Raw genomic sequence first — 21,398 nt, 5'->3', positions numbered from 1 at the left:
ATCAATGTCACCCTGAATATGATATATAGTCAGTCTGGACAGCATATTCGTGAAGCCGTTGTTTTTACCAGATGTTATCCAAGTAGATGTAAGGGAACTCTAAATCTCTGCCCAAGGTGTCTATAACCCGCTGGCAGTTTGAACACCATTCTTCAACTCAAGTGGCATCCTAAGACATTCAAAAAGCCCAGAAGGGGTAATAATCACCGTTTTAGGAATGTCTTCCTTATGGGTGGGATCTGATGGTATCTCATGATAAGATCAACCTTGGAGAAAGCACAGAAATTGTGCAGATGGGAGGCAAAATCTTCCATATGAGGGACGTTAAGACAGTGGGTCTTATCCTGAGATATGGTCTGCTGCGATTCAGAAATCATATCATAGACCAGAGTATAGCTGGAAAGTGATGCTGCAACTGTTTAAGGCATTGGTGAGGTCAGGTTTGGAGAATTGTTTTCAGTTCTGGTCTCCAAATATAGGAAGGAAATAGATAAGGTGGAGAGGGTGCAGAAAATATTTACAAAAATGATACATGGCTTACAACATCTAGAGGACAGAGAAAGATTAAGGAGACAGCGACTTTATTCATTGGAACGTAGATGGATGAAGGGGGTTATGATAGAGGTATTCAAAATTATGAAAGGAATAGATAGACTAGACGTGAGTAGACTCTTTCCCCTGAGGGCAGGGGTGGTTGGAACAAGAGGGCATGAGTTCAAGGTAAGGGTGCAAAACTTTAGGAGGAATTTTAGAAGATGTTTCTTCACTCAGAGAGTGGTGGCAGAATGGAATCATCTTCCAGAAGAGATCATTGCGGCAGGGTCCTTGCTGTCATTTAAGAGAAGGTTGGATGTGTACATGGATATGAGGGGGTTGGAGGGATATGGCCAGAGTGTTGGAGGTGAAAACTAGTGGAGTTGTTCATGTGAACTGAAACAGACTCGAAGGGCCAATATGACCCGTTTCCATGCTGGAAACGGTCATATGGTTATATGTGCTGGGCTCCACAGGACAAGATGGGACATCATTAAGAGTTTGCTGCCGGCAGGTTTGAATTAAGCCCGATGAGTATTCTGCGCTTTCCGGCAGGAGACTCCAAAATTCAAAAAGATGAATTAACTATTTCCATGACCCTCCATTTTTACGTCTATTTTTCTAAATCCACTCCATATTCTAGACATCTTTACTTAACCCAACCCACATTTCTTCTCCCATTCAAAGTACTCAGCAATATACCAAGGCAGTAAAATAAAAACTCAATGCTGGAAATACTCAGCGGATCATCTACTGGAAAAGTAATTGGAGCTAAAACCTTCAGGTCGATAACCTTTCACTGGGATTCAGAAAGAATATCAAATTAACCTGATTCTCTTTGCTGAGAAAAAAGAAGAGGGGAAATAACAAATTCAATATGTGGGATGAAATGCCCGAGCAACAGACATGGCAGTGGTGCTGGATGAGTGGAGTCGACTCGCTGATCAGCACATCTGTCTGGATGGAGGGGTAAAGGATAAACAAGACAAACATGATGCCGTCACAGTGAGGTACAATATGACAGCTGCAGAGAATCTGAAATGAAGGAATGGTGAAAATACTTGTTTTTGGATCAATGTGACAAAATTTGACCTGACAAAAGAAAACAAAATTGCTTTGCTCTGCCAGAACTCTCTAGATCAAGGGGCACAATAAAATAGTCCAGAAGCCAACATTATGAAATTGAACAGAGAAGTGATAGAAATTGGCAAGAGATAAAACACAGTTACATAATTCCATGAAAGTGGTGTCACAGGACGACAGGGATCTAAAGACAGCTTTTGTCATCTTGGCATTCATTAATTAACATATTGAAATTAGGAGTTGGGAAGTTATGGTGAGGTTGTAAAAGATGTTGGTGAGGGAAAAATTAGAGTATTTTGTGCAGTTCTGGTCACCTAGCTACAGGAAGGGTATTAGTAAGATTGAAAGAGTGCAGAGAAGATTTACTAGGAAGCTGCCAGATCTTCAGGAGTTGAGCTACAAGGAAAGGTTGAACATGTTGGGACTTTATTCCTTGGAGTGTCGAAAAATGAGTAAGAGATTGCTTAAAGTGGAATATGAATGGGAAAAAAGTCTGAGAAAGACTGCCGTTGACCCAATTGTGAAGGAAAAATTTTGCTTGAGAAAAATTGTCATTGGTCCATTTCCTCTAGAGTTATGAAACCACACACAGAATAAGTCAATGACGTACAATTAAAACAGTGGTTTTCAAACTTTTTCTTTCCAATCACATTCCACCTTAAGTAATTCCTTACTACAGAGCTCTTCTGGCACAAGGATTAAGTGGAATATGATCCAGGGGGTGGGGGTGTGGAGGAGGAGTTTGAAAATCACTGCTCGAGATGAAAATGATTCTCCATCTCCGTCTTAAGCAGACATCCTTTTATTCTGAGGTTGTGCCCACTGGTCCTACACTCTCCCAGTACTGGCAAAATTCACTCTATCCAGCCCTTTCACTATTCATCAGATTTCAATGAGGTCCTGCCTCATCCTTCTAAACTCGGGCGAGTACTGGCCCAGAACCATCAAATTATTCCTCTCATCCCCAGGGTCATTCTTTTAAACCATCTCTGGACCATCACATCCTCTCTTAGAAATGGGGCCTAAAATTGCTCACAACACTTACGAGATCAGGACAACCAAAAGGTGGTCACGTGAGGGAAGCCAGCTGCAGAGCTGCCTAGAGTTCATGGATTGGATGGTGTTCAAGGAGTCAGCTGAGGGGAGGTTGGGAGGGGGGGGTCGTGGAAAGATGGCATCGGAAAATGACGTGAGAAGACACCTCTCCCTGACTGAACTATTCAATACTCGAACTGTAGTGAATTATTTGACTTTATCAATGTTTTGAACATTAATTTACTACTGTAGGATTCTGGAAATGAAGAAAGGAAAACAGCAGTGTTGGGCACTGACAGTTGCCCTAATAATCAAAAAGACAAAGACTAAGGGGAGCGATAGGCTTTATTACACACAAGACTGCAGGCCCGCGTGCAAGCTAGGTAAGTGAAGGGATGGAAGACGTTGCTCGACCTTTATGGCCTGGGTCACTGGGGAGGAGTCCAGGGAGGAGTCTCGGAGAGGATGTCATCAGGAGGGTGGCCAGCCCATGCCGATACTGGTCAGTTAATACAATACCATTTCATTACCAGCAACTTAGAAAAAAACCTAGGTTTTCAACCTGTGAAAAGTGCAGAAGAAGCAAGGCCGACCTTCCAGAAGGAAACTCAGGAGCAGTTAGAGATAGATCCAAATCCTCAATGTGGAACCCAAGAGAAGCTGGAAGAAACGTCTGCATCCTCTGCGCCTCCAGAGACGCAAGATATCGCCAAGATCTTTGGCCTGGGGGTGGGCCAGGAGAGTGAGCGTGGAATCCGACCCAAGCCTGGCTTGACTAAGGAGACCAGGGGGGTGGGTGCCCGAATGTGCGCGCGTGTTCGCGGGAAGGCGAATGACTGTATGCAGCGGCCCATCTGAAGATGTTCATCTGGTGCTACTGAGCTTCTCAGCATGGATGGATGTTCTCACATGCAGGAAATCCACAGTAGGGCAGCCAGGTATGAGGTGGAGGAGGACAACTCAGAAATTCGAGAAGAAGAAGAGCACGAATGACTATTTGCTGCAGTTGGACTTACTGAAGGAAGGCCTTAGGCTTTAACAACATCTCCATCTCCAATGAAAGCTGTTGTTTAACCACAGACACCTTCCCCAGTCTTTAAGGCACCTGCAACAGGGATGGAAGTCAACTTCATGTCTACAGAACTGATCCAACCAAATGAAAAGATGATGTCTTCTATGACCTAATATTTTGAAACTTTAAATGATCAATTTGCTGCTATAAAGGAAATAATGGCTGGTATGTGTGAATAAATTACATTTATTCAAGTTGATATTAATAAGAGTTTAACAGCAGTGGACACTAGACAAGATCAATTTAAGAAGATCGAAGACATTTTTATTGACTGTAAGGACTGTGGGGACCATTATGCGGAGAGCATAGATCATATTGAGGAGTTGTTTACAGGCTAGGATGTCCAGAAGAGAGATTTGTTAAAAAACATTGATTCGTTAGAAAATCAAAGTTGTCGAATTAATATTAAGATAGTTGGTCTGCCGGAAGATATTGATGGTTCAGATCCTGTAAAATTATTTCTGGAAATGGATTCCAGAGATGTTGGGAGTCGAGACCTTTTAGATAGGGTTCATAGGGTGTGAAGGAGAAAATCTTTTCCGGGTCAAATGCCAAGAGCGGTTCTTTTAAGATGTTTGCGATATCAGGATAGAGAAATTACATTGCGGCTTGCGGTTCAGAAAGCTCGCCTTGATCAAAGCCCAATGATGGTTTAAGGCAATAGGGTTTTATTTTATCCTGATTTAAGTCAGGAGATTATTAAGTGATGGAAAGATTTTAATCTGGTGAAAGCAGTGCTGTGGAAGAAAGGGTGTAAGTTTACTTTTCGGTGTCCGACGATATTTAAGGTGAATTATGGGCCAGATCAGTCTCAATGTTTTGAGAGTCCTTATGGTGCATTATCTTTTGCAAATTCCTTCCCAGATTTGAAGGAATTGATGGGGAAAATGCCCAAGGTTAAAATTGGGAACAGAACATGGAAACGAATTGGAATCAGAATTGGTGAGTGATGTTGAAGATGAAGCTCAAGCTCAATGTGGGTGTTATCACTGGGATGACTGATGGGTTTTAATGTTCGGTTGGGGGGGTGGTGATTGACTCTGCTACTTCTAAAGTCATCTGTCAAATGTGCTATTAACTGCAGCTGGTCCACAGAGGGGGGTCCGACTTTTGTACTTGTAGATTTTTACATTTTTTACACGGGTTTCTTATTGTTTGAAAGGGGGGGGGTTTAGGTTTTTTAAAATATGTAATTGCTCTGTGAAGTGCCAATCTCAAGAGGAAATTAAGTTATGGCTCATTTAAATTTTGTGACCTTCAAAGTTAAAGGACTTAATAATCCGATGAAAAGGAAGGGAATATTGGCATATATAAAGAAAATGAAGGTTGATGTTGCCTTTTTGCAAGAAACTCATTTGTCTGAGAAAGAACATATGAAATTGATGAGAGATTGTGTAGGACATGTTTTTCATCTCCATTTAATTCGAAAGCTCGAGGTGAGTTGCTACTTTGGTTCATAAGAAGATACCGTTTCAGTTGGAATCATTCTCTGCCACATTGGGTCGAGAGCTGTTGGTGAATTGTAAAATTTTTGCTGAAGCATGGACTTTGATGAATGTTTATCCACCCAATGAAAATGACGAAGATGCTATTTCTGAAACTTTTTTGAATCTGGGTCAAGCTAATGAAAATATTTTGGTTGGTGGGGATTTTAATTGTGTGTTGGATAAATTTCTAAAAACTGTACAAAGAACCAAAATGGCTAAATGGATGTTAGACTCAATGAAAGATTTGAATTTGGTGGAAATGTGGAGTAAGTTAATTCTGACAGAAAAATACTTTTCTTTTTATTCACCCAGACATGATCCTTTTTTGAGAATCGACTTTTGCTTAACATCAGCACAATTACAGGGTAAATTTATACATGCAGAGTATATGAGTAGGATTTTATCGGATCATTCCTCATTGTTAAGTAGAAGTACACAATCCTTTTTCCAGACATCTAAAATCCGGAAAGCTCCAAACATCAGCAAGTGGGAGAGAGATGGCAGCGCGAGTCAGGCAGGTGAGGAGTGGAGCAAAAATATCAGTGTGACTGGAATGGAGTGGGGGTGGATACAGCAGCATAATTTGGGTGGGCTTAAATATGGCTTTCCAAAATCCAAAAAAATCTGAAATTCAGAACACAGTGCCCCCCCGCCCCACAAAGGGATCTGGATAAAGGATTGTGCACCTGCACATGTTCTGGTTTGCATAATGTAGACACCCCTTACCGGTGAAGGTTTAATGGGATGTTATTGAAGCAACCAAAGTTTCTAAGTTAAATCAAAGACCATATTCAATCTTATTTGTCAATTAATACATATTCAGTACAAAGTAAATTTGTTCTGTGGGATGCTTCAAAATCTTATTTAAGAGGTCTGATAATCAATTATTCTGCAAGAATTAAGACGCAGCATTTGGCAGAGAGGCAAAATTTGGAGAAGGAAATAACAATTTGAGAGAAGGAATTCCAACGAAATTCGACTGTGGATAAAAAGACTTTTTTGATTCAGTTGAAACTGTTATAATATAATGCAAACATATAAATATGAAAAATTAATACAATGATCTAAATAGAATTACTATGAGTAAGGGGAAAGAGCGCATAAAGTTTTGCTTGGCAATTAAAGACTGAACAGGCATCAAGGACAATAAATGCGATAAGAAATAATATAAGAGTTACTTTTAAACCTCAGGAAATGAATGATGAATTTCACTCATTTTACCAGAATTTATATCCTTTTGATGTAAATCAGGATGAGGAACGTGTTGAGTTTTTTTTAGGTAGTTTGGAGTTATCGGTTTTGGACGATAAAGATAGGACAGAATTGGAAGTTCCTTTCAGTGATTTAGAAATTGAAGAAGTGATATTGAATATCACCTGGAGAAGATGGGTTTACAGGAGGGTTTTATAAAGAATTTTATGAAGTCTTGTCTCCTGTTTTGATGGATGTTCTTAAACAAGCTACAGAAGAGCAAAAGCATTTCCAGAATCCTTTTCTAGAGCTAGACTTAGTTATTGCAAAAAAGGAAGAGCCCCATTGAAAATTGCCTCATATCGACCAATATCGTTATTAAATGTAGTTTATAAGATAGTAGCTAAGGTATTGGCTAATAGACTTGTGAAGTATTTATCATGTTTAATACATGTTGATCAAGCAGGTTTTATTAAGAATAGATTTTCTTCTGAAAATATTGTTAGACTGTTGACGTTGATTCATGTGTCAAGACATTGTTTGAATCAATCAATGATAGTGGCATTAGATGCAGAAAAAGCCTTTGATCGAGTTGAAAGGTACTTTTTATTTAAATACTTGAAAGATTTAAGTTTGGACCTTTTTTGCCTGGTTGGGTTAAAGACTTGTATAAAAATCCCTTGGTGAGGATGGTGACAAATGGACAAATTTCAGATACGTTTAATTTAACACGCTCCACTTGGCAAGGTTGTCCTTTGTCACCATTGGTGATAGAACCGCTAGCCCAAGCTATAAAGACAAAATGATAAAATTAGTGGGATTAAAATAAAGGAAGAGAATATAAGGTTCCTTTGTACCAATATATTTAACAAATCCTCAGTAATCGTTATGACATCTGCAAACCTGTTTGGTACAATATGGAGAAATGTCTGGTTATAAGGTTAATCGGGATAAGAGGAAGATATTACCAATTACAGAGGAAGATTATCCTGCTTGTAAACAGATTACACAGCTTAGATGAAAAATGAAACTTAAATATTTAGAGGTAATGGTTGATGTGGATTATCAACATTTGTGTAAGTTGAACTATGTTTCTCTATTGATAAAATTAAAGCTGATTTAATCAAATGGAAAAACCTTCCTTTGACATGAATGGCACATGTGAATTGTATTAAAAATAATAATTTTCCTTATATTCAATACCTTTTTCAATCAATTCCATCTTCGCTTCCAAACATATTTTTAAAGAGTTATGCAGCAATCAGAATATTTTTATAGAAAGGTACATTGGCTAGAGTATTGTTGCAAAACTTAACATGGCAATATGCATTAGGGACGACAATGGCCTCATTTTCAGAATTATTCATTAAATTATTAGTTAATTATCAGTTAAAATTTATCAATAGGATGTTCAATGTTAATCAACCTCCACACTGGGCTAAAATGTTATTATCACAGATTTCACATTTTATTATACATCAGTGTATATTTAGATGGACTCCTCGTCTTTTGCATTATAATAATGTGCCAGTATTATGACATTTATGTGATACTTGGTATAAAAGAAATCTGGCAATAGGAACTGGAGATAAGGTTTCATTACAAATTCCATCATATCAGGATAAATACATCTCCTTCTCGATGAATAATCTCAGTGTTTAAAGATTTGCCAGATGAAAGGTGTTCAAGTGTTAGCAGATTGTTTTGAAGATGGGATATTTTTTTCCTATGTTAGGCTTCATGAAAAAATTGAGGTACTGTTAAATTCTTTGCTTGCATATTTTCAAGTACATGCTCCAGTAGTGAAGAGTTTTGGGCGGGAATTGAACATGCCTAAGTTAACTAAATTTAAAAATTTAATTGTAAATAGGGCAGAAAGGGATTTATTTCAGAAATGTATTCTTTGTTGCAAGAAAAAATAGCTAAACTGGATTTAGATAAATCGAAGCCTAAATGGGAGAAAGATTTATCCTTAGAATTATCCCAAGAAGGATGGACTACTCTGTGTGAAGATAGTGTGACTAAATTTGGTGAACTACAATTTTCTACATCAGTTGTATTAAATGCCGGAAAAGTTAAAAAGATATGGATTTAGTCATTCGGATTTATGTTTTAATTGTGGGACTCAAATTGGTACTTTTTTTTTTCAATTCTGTCTGGTTGTGTGATAAAGTAAGTCTTTTAGGATAAAAATTCAAGAGTTTAAGACGGAATTATTGGAGACTACTTTAATGTTAGATCCACTGCTTTTTAAAATGGGGTATATTACAACTTTAACAATGGATTTAAGAATGGATAAATCTCTAATTGAATTTATTGGGATTACTTGGAAAAATTATGTGGATTTAAATATGAATAGTTGGCAAAATGAAAGCTTGTATTTATTTGGAAAAGATAACAAATTACGTGATTTTTTAAATGTGAAGATTGGTCTAAAATTTACAGTCTTTTGCCTCTCTTCCTTCTTAAAGAGTGGAGTAACATTTACAATTTTCCAGTCCAGACTGGGCAGACAAGGATAGATGGACTTTAAACATGAACATGGTGAGTAATTAGTGAAGCTATTCATTCAGATATACTCCTCACAACGAGGTAATTCCAAAACACCCAAGTTATAGGGTTCCACATGAGAGGCGAGGCCAATAGCCGCAGAGATCAAGACAAAGCTGAATCATACACACCATTACTACCAAGATTTACATTAGTGACATATCAGAGTCAATGTGATACTTCAAGATTAGTTACAGCACACTAACAGACCCTTTAGGCCCACAAACCTGTGCCTCCCAATTCACCTTCAACACGCTCATGCTTTTTGAACAGTGGGAAAAATCTGGACCCCCCTCCCCCACCCCAGGGAAAACCTACAAACACACATGGAGAACATAAAAACTCCTCACAGAGAGAGTAGGATTTGAACCCCATCCCTATCACTGGCAGCGCAACAGAGTTGCGATTCTGCCATCCACTGTTGAACCATGTTGGACAGGAAGAAACTCAAATCAAGGAAGTCAATAAATGGAGAGCATCAATATTTCATGAGTTGGTACGGATTAGTCCAGATTTTGAGAAAAGTTGGATGGACAGTACTTTGCAACAACATAATAACAGTCAGTACAAAAGAAGCCACAGCGAGCTCGCATGGGAGCCAGGAAGGGAAAGTAGCCACTTCATTGAAATGGAAGCAAGAGAATAGGCTCAGGAGCCAGAACCCAAGTGAGAGAATTTCTGGTTCATGAGCAAGTCACGAAAACCCAATGATGCCTTCCAAAGTTCATTCCAAAGGCATTCATCTCAAGTTATTTCTCCAGTTTGGGTATTTTAGATCATTACCATTCCGCAGTATTCTTCAACATGTGTTGTTAAGAGGTGTAACAATGCAGCTCGCAGTATTTGACCAGCAGATATAAGGGATCCACCCTTCCACCTCTCCTTCATAGTGTCCATTTAAGACAAACATTTTTCTCTCAATTTGCCCATAATTTGCAAAGACATGATGATGAGATCACGAGATGAAGCAATAGAACTTCTTTCATCTTTTGATTTGATTGTCTAAACAAGTTTTTTTTAAAAATACAGACCTGTGAGGGTCTGGGATGCATTGCTCGGGTGGAGGTGGGGGCTGGTACAATGAGGACATTCAAAAGACTAAGATACATGGATGGAAATATAATAGAGAGTAATGAGTGTGAGGTAGGGAAGGGTTAGATTTGTAACGGCACTGATATACCATCGTTTACAAACAATTAAAGAGTACCCTCACTCGTTTCCTCCAGAAGACAATGCAGTCGACCTTCTTTATCCTCCTCAGACACAACATTGCATTCTTCAACTCCCCAAACATCACCCAGCCAAACCCCTTTGACCTTCTCCTTAGCTCAGTACCACACGGTGATCCTGACCCTCTCTCTCAACTCCTCCTGCGTCTGAGATCCATCACCCATATACTGACGCTTAACGCACCTGCGCACGTGGGCTATTCCTCCAGTGCGACGATCCAATGACATCATCAGCGGCAACTGGCACCGTTCCCAAAGCAGGCAGATACATCACCGTGACAGCCCCCTCCCCCCACCTCCATCCTCCGCTCCATGCAAGGAGGTGACTGAATGGAACTGTCCCCAGGGTAACGGTCTGGATGGTTGACAGTTCAGCCTGATCTCGTATGATACTGCAAGACAGGAGATGCAGGGGTACGAACGGTTCTCTGGCGCACTGGTCCTCTGGCGCACTGGTCCTCTGGCGCACTGGTCCTCTGGCCCACTGGTCCTCTGGCCCACTGGTCCTCTGGCCCACTGGTCCTCTGGCCCACTGGTCCTCTGGCCCACTGGTCCTCTGGCCCACTGGTCCTCTGGCCCACTGGTCCTCTGGCCCACTGGTCCTCTGGCCCACTGGTCCTCTGGCCCACTGGTCCTCTGGCCCACTGGTCCTCTGGCCCACTGGTCCTCTGGCCCACTGGTCCTCTGGCCCACTGGTCCTCTGGCCCACTGGTCCTCTGGCCCACTGGTCCTCTGGCCCACTGGTCCTCTGGCCCACTGGTCCTCTGGCCCACTGGTCCACTGGCCCACTGGCCCACTGGCCCACTGGCCCTCTGGCCCACTGGCCCTCTGGCCCACTGGCCCTCTGGCCCACTGGTCCTCTGGCCCACTGGTCCTCTGGCCCACTGGTCCTCTGGCCCACTGGTCCTCTGGCCCACTGGTCCTCTGGCCCACTGGTCCTCTGGCCCACTGGTCCTCTGGCCCACTGGTCCTCTGGCCCACTGGTCCTCTGGCCCACTGGTCCTCTGGCCCACTGGTCCTCTGGCCCACTGGTCCTCTGGCCCACTGGTCCTCTGGCCCACTGGTCCTCTGGCCCTCTGGTCCTCTGGCCCTCTGGTCCTCTGGCCCTCTGGTCCTCTGGCCCTCTGGTCCTCTGGCCCTCTGGTCCTCTGGCCCTCTGGCCCACCGGCCCTCTGGCCCACCGGCCCTCTGGCCCACCGGCCCTCTGGCCCACCGGCCCTCTGGCCCACCGGCCCTCTGGCCCACCGGCCCTCTGGCCCACCGGCCCTCTGGCCCACCGGCCCTCTGGCCCACCGGCCCTCTGGCCCACCGGCCCTCTGGCCCACCGGCCCTCTGGCGCACCGGCCCTCTGGCGCACCGGCCCTCTGGCGCACCGGCCCTCTGGCGCACTGGCCCACTGGCGCACTGGCCCTCTGGCGCACTGGCCCTCTGGCGCACTGGCCCTCTGGCGCACTGGCCCTCTGGCGCACTGGCCCTCTGGCGCACTGGCCCTCTGGCGCACTGGCCCTCTGGCCCTGATGCAGAACATGGACATTCAAAATACACTGGCATCAACCTGTTGATGGAAACAGTGTTACCTTTTCCATTCCTGTCAATCTCAAAACACTATGGATGGTGCCATAAGACCTGGAAAGGACCATCGTAAATGGGCTAGAGTGGTTTACGAACAACATCATGCCAAAGAAACACACGAGTACAGTGTTGTAAATCATTTGGCACATCCACTGCAGATGATGCTGCCACATAGGAGAACATCAGAGTAATCTCATTTTTCGAAGAAAATCAAGATAACTGACCTGTTCATGAGCACTGTGTCTGGACTCAGATTCACAAACTCACCTGGCAAGGTCAGCATACAGTCATAGACTAGCTCTACCACTAAACATCCATGATCTGCCCTAAGAGCTGTAGTCACACAAAGGAGAACCATGGGCAAACGTTCGCTCCATGTCGATGATTTGCCACCTGCTGTCAATGGTGCTTTCGATCGTCAAGGAAAATGCTCAAAGAAGCTGTTGGCCCTGAAATGCTTAGCCATAATTCAGGTAGTGCCCAAAGGATCAGTGAGAGCTCAGACCAATGCTGACTCGAACTGAGACCCTCGATCTGTTGTAATAGTGCCCAGAACACCAAATGATGGAATCCAATGATCCACAAAAGTCCCATCAATTGTCTCTGCAGAGATGCCGATGATAGGAATTTCATCCTTCCACCTGGTAGTCCTGTCCTCACACGTGAGCAGAAAAGTACATTGCCGAGATGGCAGAAGTGGACCTTTCAAGCCACAAGGTGCATATGCTGGAAATGGGAATCCAAAACAACAAAATCCCCCAGCTTGAATTTCATGTGCCTGGAGACTTTAGGGCATTGACCCAGCAAACAAGTCCTTGCCCATAATCCAACATTCTGTTTTAAATGAACCCAGGTAAGATGTTCCTTAACCAGTTTGATTGATGCTGTTCCGCCAGGAATAGATAGATTGTGAAGGGAAAATCTCCTGCCTCATAGCTGCCCACACAAATAGCCTAGTCCTTCCTGTTGGGGGAAAAAAAGTCAGACCAACATTTCAGCCGATTCATCCAGGGTCACATCTTGAAGATGGAGACCAGAGTTGATCTGGTTACACCGGATGAAATCGGGATCAGTGCACCGTACATGAGCCATGGCATTGAAATTGATGTCAGTAGTTGTATGTAATGTCGCACCTGGATTGGGCACCAATTCGCTTTCTCTCAGATGTCACGTGTGTCCGATGAAAATTGAAGGATGAAGTGCAAGTGCTGAATCTCCCTTGGCAAGTAGAGATACAGTATGCATAAGAGGCTGGTGGTCTGTACAAATGGTCAAAGGATGACCTTCCAATAAAAAAGCTGAAATATTGGATTAGAAATTGGGATTCATGAGGGAATTACAAAGAAACATTTCCAAATTGTATCTTCTACTTCAAGAGGAATCTCCAAATCCAGACTTGAATAAATCAAAAGAAAGATGGGAATTGGATTTGGGAACTGAAATTGACCCTTTTTGCTGGTCTGACATTTGTTGGGACAGTACTTAATGTTTTTGATAGATTAGGTAATAATAACTTATTCATCAATTATATTTAATGGCACATCTATTAATTTATTCCTAATTTTTCAAATTCATGTTTTAGATCTGAATCCCATCTTAAAATTGATTGTGGGGAAATGCAAAATTGTATTTCCTTAGCAAAGGTGACTTATAATATTAGAACTGGGTATGATACCTACTTCAAAATATGGAAACCATATTTAGATATGGGTTTAGATATCTAATGTATTCACTTCTCCACCCCACCACCACTTTTCTTTCATCTTAATGGTTGAACCTTATCATGTTGGTTTAATTCTACTATTTTATTAATATCCTGCCTTTCCTTTTGGGAGGGAATAGTAATCACAGGAGCTTTGCACCTAGGTCTGTATTTTTTTCTTTTATACTTTTTTTCTCTTCTCACTTTTATGTACAGTACAACATTTATTTTATTATTCTATTTTGATCATTGAACGTATCATTTGGATACGATTCTATTATTATATTGAACTGTATACAAAACTATAAATATATATTTTTTAAAACAGAAATGTTTCACTGCGAGATAGATAGCTAAGAGTTCTTGCCCAAATGTACTATACTTTGCCTGAACCGGTGACCGCTTGGCTGAAAAAAAACATCAAAGGTTCCAATTGCCCACAGACTAGCTGTTCGAACACTGCTCCCACAGCACTGACAGATGCATCTGTTGTAAGAGACTAAGGCCTTAGGCATTTGATGTACAAGCTTAGTGACATTTACAAGAAAAGTGTTCACATCATGGAAAGCATACACAAAGTTAAGGTCTTTTTGAAGCAGACATCAGATCCTTTGAGTCGTTCAGCAAGAGGTAATAGAGATGCTGTGGCATTCACCAGGGAACAGCGATAAAAATTCCTCATACCTAAAAACCATCACAATTGGCCAACCTTAATGGGGGGATGAAATTCTCAAAATTCACACACTTCTCATTCATCAGCCAAAATACCATGTTCCATAACTCTACGTCCCAAAAATACAAGAACAGCAGCTCCAGAAACACTTTCCTGGGATTGATCACGATGCCACATTCCTCAAGCCTCGGAAACAATGAGATAAGGTGGCTCTTGTGCTTCTCTTCATCCACACTTACAACCAGAATCTCCTCGATCAACACAAGCACCAAAAAAAACACAAGGCCAGTGAGTTCGTGGTCCATGAACCACTGGAATGTCTAAGCTGCATTCCATAGACCGAATGGTATTCTCAGAAACTCAAACATGCCGAACGGGACCATCACTGCTGTCTTCGTGACATCCGAAGAGTCAAATGGAATCTAATAGTAAGCATGTACTAGATCTATTTTAGCAAATGCATATTTGTCGTGGAGGTTGGCTGAGAAGTCTTGTCAATTTGGAATATTGTATCAGTCAGGCACGGTGGAATTGTTCAGGGAACGATCATCTCTACAAGGCCGCCAATCCCTAGTATTTTTCAGAACCATATGCAACCATGAAGCCCAGCAGCTGTCAGATCTGTGGACGACACCCAACTCTTGCCAATCCAATCTTGCGATTTTAAGATAATCTGGGGGCATTACGACCTGCGTCTCAGACCCTGCCTTTATATGGTGGCTTATTGCATGTCTGTACACCGTTACGATGGGGTCACGAGGCGAGGAAAACACTTGCGTAAGGCTTAGAAAGGGCAGGAATCAGGTTGAAGGCTTGTCAGGCAGCAGATGGCATTGGAAGGACAACAAATGCAGCTCAGTTGCATTCAAGACCTGCAGTCCACACAACAACGTTTTTTCAAATACATCACGGAAAAATGTGACAAGAAATCCACTCCCAAAATGGAATTTTCCACATTTACAACTGAAAAACCACCCAAAAAGATTGTAAGACAGAAATGAAGCACGAGTAACCTGTGGCCATGTTTGAAAAAGAGAATAATTTGTAGCTGAAAGAACACATGACAAATTAGAAAAACTATGTTCCTCAGGGATTGGAGGGACCAGCACTGATCCAAAGTGACAGATAATTTTGGAGTTTTACATAGAGATGGCAAACAAATAACCTACTCCAACAATTGCCTCAAATTGTTTCCATTTTTCTCAGTTGCCTTCGATAATCTCTCTCAAATGAGAACAAGATCCCAAGACAAAAGAACAGAACCAGGCCACCAGGCCCATTGAATCTGCTCCGTAAATACACACTGAGCTACTCTACACTCCTTCCAATTTCCAGCCTTTTCCGCATATCCCTTCATGCCCTCACTAACGAGATATTTGTCTATTTCTTGTTTAAACACTCCCAGTGATCTGGCATCCACTGCTGTATGAGGCAATAAGTTCCACAGCTCCATGACACTCTGGCGAAAGAAGTTCTTCCCAATCTCTGTTTTGGATGGATAACCTCTAATTTTCTTGTCCTCAACTCACCCACCAAGGGAAACATCTTACCCGCATCCACCCTATCTAAACCTTTCAAAATACAAAATGTCTCCATGAGCTTTCTTTTTTAATTTCCGATACCCCAATGAATACAATCCAAGAGCTGTCAAACACTCCTCGTACATTATATTTTGTATTCTGGGAATCATCCTCATCATTCTCCTCTGAACCCTGTCCAACAACATCACATCCTTTCTCAGATAGGGGGCCCAAAACTGCACCCAGTACTCAAAAGGAGGCTCACCAGTGCCCCATAGAGCCTCATTAACATCTCTTTTCCCTTGTACACTATTCATCTTGAAATGAATGCCAACATAGCATTCGCTTTCTTCATTACCAATTTCACCTGGTCATTAACTTTTAGTTTTCCTTGCACAAGGACACCCAGGTCCCTTTGCACATCCAAGGTCTGAATTTTCATCCCATCCAAATAGTATGCTTCCTGTTTATTTCCACTGCCAAAATGTACAACTGTACATTTCTCGGTGTTAAATCTCATCTGCCATCATTTTGCCCAGTTTCCTAATCTTTCAATATCCTTCTGCAACTTTACGGTTTCTACATTTCCTACTCTGTCCCCTATCTTGGTGACCTCCGCAAATTTGGCCACAAAACCATTTAAACCACAATTCAAATCATTAATTTATTTTTCCTTGGAATATATCTATCCTGCATTCCTTATATTACTGCCACATGCCAATCCAGAATCGATCATGACTGAACCTGAACATGTTTATTGTGATAAACATCTTCTAATAAATGTTCTGGGTTTAATTTTTTAAAATGTTGTTGTGGCTCCTCTTCATCAACTGTTTGGAAGCTGAATTCACAAAATTTTCCAAATATTTTTTCAGCAATAATTCTGTGGTACAGAGGATTACTCATCTTTCCTTGAGGTTAAAAGTTGCATTTTGATTTTCTTGTCTCAACTGAACATTGTACAAGGTGAAGGCTGATTAAAATGGATCCAGTAATGATGGCCTTTAACTTTGCATTATTGCTGTGGCTACACAGCTTGAATGATAAACTGGTGTTTCTACAGGGAATTAACTCATGGAAATTTTCTAAATACATTCATTGGAGATAGACCTTTGTGAAAAGTTTATTGCCCATTGGCAACAATCCTTGAAAAGAGATGAATCATCACCCAACAGAGCATAATCCAATCTGTCAGCACATGGTCCATACACATCACCCATTATTCCCTCTTGTTCATGTGCCCAACCAAATGCCTCTTAAATCGTGGTGATTTCACCACTATCCTGGCAACGTGGGCCAGACCCCCACTGCACTGTGCAAAAACCTGCCTCACTTCTCTCCTTTTCCCCTCTCATGTTCAATATAGGCATCGTAGTATTTTTACATCTCCCACAGGGGAGGAGGAAGAAGAAATCTACCTTCTCCAGCACTACAATAATTGGATAAATTTCAACCAGGTCATCACTCAGCTTCCAATGTTCCAGAGAAAACTATCCAAATTTGTCCAACCTCTCCCCAGAACCAATGCTCTATCCCAAGCAACCCCCTGATAAACTCTTTTTGTCATGCAGCAACTAGAAATGCAGAAAACACTTGAAATGTGGTCTAACCACATTTATACTTCATGCCCTGCTCAATGAAGAATACTTTCTTTAACACCCTACACTTTTGTTGCCACTTTCAAGGAGCTCGCGCTTGCACCCCAAGATCCCTCATTGCAACACTACTACAACTCTTCTCAAAGTGCAAGACACTTGTCCAGATTAAACTCCATCTACCATTTTCTGCCCACATTTATAAGTCATCTGGTTTGGAAGGGAAAATATGAGGGGAACTGAGTGGATCAACAGGACAGAGAGAAAACCTGGGGGGGTGTGGGCTGGTTACATGAACTTGGACAATTCCTTATTCATACCATCGATTCACAAATTCAATAAGAGATGGTTCCTTTGTATTTGACCTCACCCAGACAATGGAGGAGGCAGAAGACAAAGGTCAGTGTGGGAATGGAATGGAACTTAAAACATCTTGTGACCATGAGCCAAGATGGCCATTGTGATCCAAGTGGAGGCGCTCAGCCTATCTGTCATTTACTCTGGATTGGGTTTCTTGCCACAGAGGGCACGGACATGGTTGGAGGAGGTGAATTTGAAACTTACCCTTCATGAGAATCCCTGGATGGTGGTAACTGATGTAGATTGCAGGAGAAAATGCCCGAGGACTGGGAGGAATTAGGAATCTATAATTATTTGAAAGATCTTACTGCAAGATTCATCACCAACGAGTTGGAAAGCCGCTTCACACTATTCTCCCTTTCAGAAAGATTTAGTTAATAAACAAAACAATCTTTCTGTACAGCCAGAGGCAAAAGGGCTCTTAATTTAGTCATACAATCAACAGACTTTGAAGTTACCCACCGTAAATGACTCAAAATTCAATTCTCGATTCACTTCTGGTGGAAGTATAAGAGCCAGTGGCTTGCTAAATCAGATGAGCCTTATTCTGAGTTTCCATTTTGACTTTCACACCATCAAATGCAAGCCCCAGTTTTTGATCCCCAAGTATTTTCTATCCTTACCCACTTTGCAACCACACCTACCTGAAATTGGAACAAACAACAGCTAATTTTAACATGTATAAATCATATACAAAATAATTTACCCACATTTTCACATCACTGTCGCCACCGAGTGATAACTTGTGCCCGTCAGGAAACTGCACCAGCCACTAAAGGGTGCAATTTACCTTGGTGTTACTGACTCTTTTCCAGTGTTAATTTTAGACATAATGACATATTCAACATGCACAATATTTCTTTTCTTACTGACGAGAACTAGAAAGCATTGTGTAAAAAAGAGAAAAGCTCGTCAACCAGGAGATACAAACTCCTGACTGCAATGTTGCTGTGCACATTTGCTACATTATTGAAGTCTCACAGTACTTACAACAGATATTCAAAGTCAAGCAATAATAGAAATAACAGAATATTATGGCACGGTACAAGCCCTTTGACCCACGATGTGTTGATCTTGATATTTCTAACAAAAAAATAATACCCTGTAGCGGCTACTGCGGTAGATGCTACTAAATAAAGGCAAACACATACAAAGTTAGTCAACTCAAGACTGGTTTATTGCAGACATACACAGACCTTTTATTCCCTGCCTATCAATGAGAATATTAGTGAACACCTTCCGGTCCACAGGTCCAGCAGGTTAAAGCTACGAGCCATTAGTGCCCCATGCCTTGAGGCAGGGGCTTCATCTGATCCACTCACTGTACTTTGGTACCCAGCACTGTTAGCCCGCGATGTGTCAGGTAAGTCTGCGAACTGATGGTGGCGGTTTGTAATACTGCGCTGTGCATCCGCTACAACCCTGTTTTTCTTTCACCCATATATGACTGTCTAAGATTCTCTTAAATGCTCCTTACGTGATATTGTAATGGATAAATATATTTGGAGAATTTGGTAATATTTGGTATTTTGGTAAGATTTAGAGTAGGTTACATACATACACACACATACATTTTAAAACATCTTATTTGAAAGACTGAAGAAATATTGAAGATCTCTGGTGAATGTTCTGCACATTCACAAGTAGGTGTTAATCGAACTGATGTCATAAAATGAATGACCATTGTTTGGAAATGGAGCCAGGATGGCTACAAGTACCTTTCTGCAGGCTGCTTACAGGAAAGTCACTCCTAGGTTTTGTTTATCTAACACTAGGTTAAGCAGAAGAAAGAACTCCTGTTGTTTGGAATAAGAGGAATGGAACTCTGTAGTAGCTTGCAGAAATAAGTTACCATCTGGAAAACCCTAACGGGGCAAAGTTCATCAGTGAGACATTGAGGTGACTAATGGTGGTACCTCAGTTGTGGAAATCCTAGAACAACACATCTCTCTCTAAAAACCCTACAAGAACTATCCTGAGCGGTAAACATTTACCTTTCGAGCACCAAATCCTGGTGAAATTTATACACATTCCATTCTGTGCACAGCAGAATTGCCTGCATCCAGAGAACTTGGAAGAAAGAGAAGTAAGATTGAACTGTGAACCAAATCACTTTTCTTAAATTTAAACACATTACAAATATGTGCACTTAGAATTAAAAAGGGGTTAATTTGGGTTTGTTAAGTATAGAGTTAGGTTAAAGTTTAATTCTAATTTAATGATTAAATTTGATTAAAAATAACTTCTGTTTTAAAAACCACTTGTCTTGGTGAATGTCTCTTGCTGCTGGGTTTTGGGATCCTTTGGGCTCTTAACAATATCTGCTTGGATCATGACATTGGGCCTGTTCAAAGTAGGAAATGGCTTCTACCAGCAGGAATTTCTATTTGATAAAAAAATATTGATAGGTGGCTGGCCACATACTTTTCCTAAAAATTAATACCCTCTCCCTCCCTAAACCACATTCAGCCCCGTGACATCTTTCTACGTTGCATTACTGGGACCACCAAGGACTTGACCCATTTCCCATCTCTCCTTGCAATGCCAATAATGGCAGCTGCCATTAAGAACTGACAAATCACATTTTAATTCAGCAAGCAAGATGAAAATCATCCTGACATACTGCTTAAAAAGAAGGGTCATCAAACCTTCCTAATTTTGTCACTTCATTTTTATTTTGCTTCCCATGGGGCATTAGCAAAAACTGTCCTATCAATTGGCTCACCAAATTATGAGTAAAATCATGATTCCTGTTCATGAAAACCCATAATTTTCAATGTTACACAGATAAACTAGGAAGAATTCTGTAATAAAAGTGAATAAAACATTGAAAGAATTTCTCCCTTATCAACGCTGAGATTGTAGCGCACCAGGCAACTGGGCAAGCAAAAAAGGCCAAATCACAGCAACACTTGGACAGTCCAAGATGAGAAGGAGCCTGGGCCTTGCACCATGTGCGGGCTGAGATGCCCTTCACTTCCGCGTAGCGGCCAGCCAGCTGGAGAGTGATGCTGGAAGTCAGGGGTACGTCACCAGAAGTGGGTGGGCCAGTGAGCACACGTGGGGAATTTAAACCAGTAAAGCCAGTCTTTGTTTTACACTCACCTTGGGTGGATGTCTCTTTATTTGGTCGCGCTGCCGCAGCGGATGCTACAAATGGATAACTTCTTACTTGCTGCATCCAAACAGGTCTGCAAGATACACCAACCTAAATAGAAAACATGACCAGAAATCTCAGAGATCATAAATTCAAAAGGATTGGTGAAATCTTTACTCTGTATTTTTAACACCAAAGTCCCTATATTTTTAAGGCATTCGATCAAGTAACTGAGAAACATTACATTTTAAACACATGGTACGTCAGGATCAGAAGGATTGGAGCATTATTGTTCAGGTGACACAACTTTAAAAAATAACATCTAACTTTATGAAGAATGTGATGCTACAACAGGAAAAACGGATGGAATTAGGCACATTCTATGAGCATTGGGAAGCAAAAAATGGATTGGTTTTCCATCCCTTCCTCAGCGACCCAATGACCCCGACAGGTCCTCCCCGACCTGCGACCATAGTGTAGTCCAAAGGATCAATCAGACCCCACAATGGTCGCAAGTCGGCGTTTATGAATAGTTATTATTTTAATTAAAGGAGTTTAATCCAAAGGTCCCACAATGGTCGAGTCGGGGAGAGGGTGGGTCCACGATGGTCGCAAGTCGGGGTTTTTCCCCCATGCGAGGAGCCCTGAAGTCTTAGAGCCTATTTTTAAAATCAAATGATTTGACAAACGAGAACAGT

The 21,398-nt window shown here is 41.6% G+C and overlaps 1 long non-coding RNA gene across 1 annotated transcript in view; it reads right to left on the bottom strand.

Annotated features, from left to right (window-relative positions):
- Window positions 1-20,989, bottom strand: part of LOC138745773 (uncharacterized) — a 38,339-nt gene extending 17,350 nt beyond the window's left edge. The window contains exons 1-2 of the long non-coding RNA XR_011346502.1: window positions 20,945-20,989; window positions 20,709-20,811 (exon numbers count right to left, since the gene is read on the bottom strand). This is a non-coding gene — a long non-coding RNA (uncharacterized lncRNA). The remainder of the gene's footprint in view (window positions 1-20,708; window positions 20,812-20,944) is intronic.
- Between the last annotated feature and the right edge of the window lie 409 nt (window positions 20,990-21,398).

The sequence above is a fragment of the Narcine bancroftii genome, chromosome 11, assembly GCF_036971445.1.
Source record: "Narcine bancroftii isolate sNarBan1 chromosome 11, sNarBan1.hap1, whole genome shotgun sequence".
Lineage (NCBI taxonomy): Eukaryota > Metazoa > Chordata > Chondrichthyes > Torpediniformes > Narcinidae > Narcine > Narcine bancroftii.
Note: the sequence above shows the minus strand (reverse complement) of the source record. Positions and strands in the feature narration are given on the sequence as shown.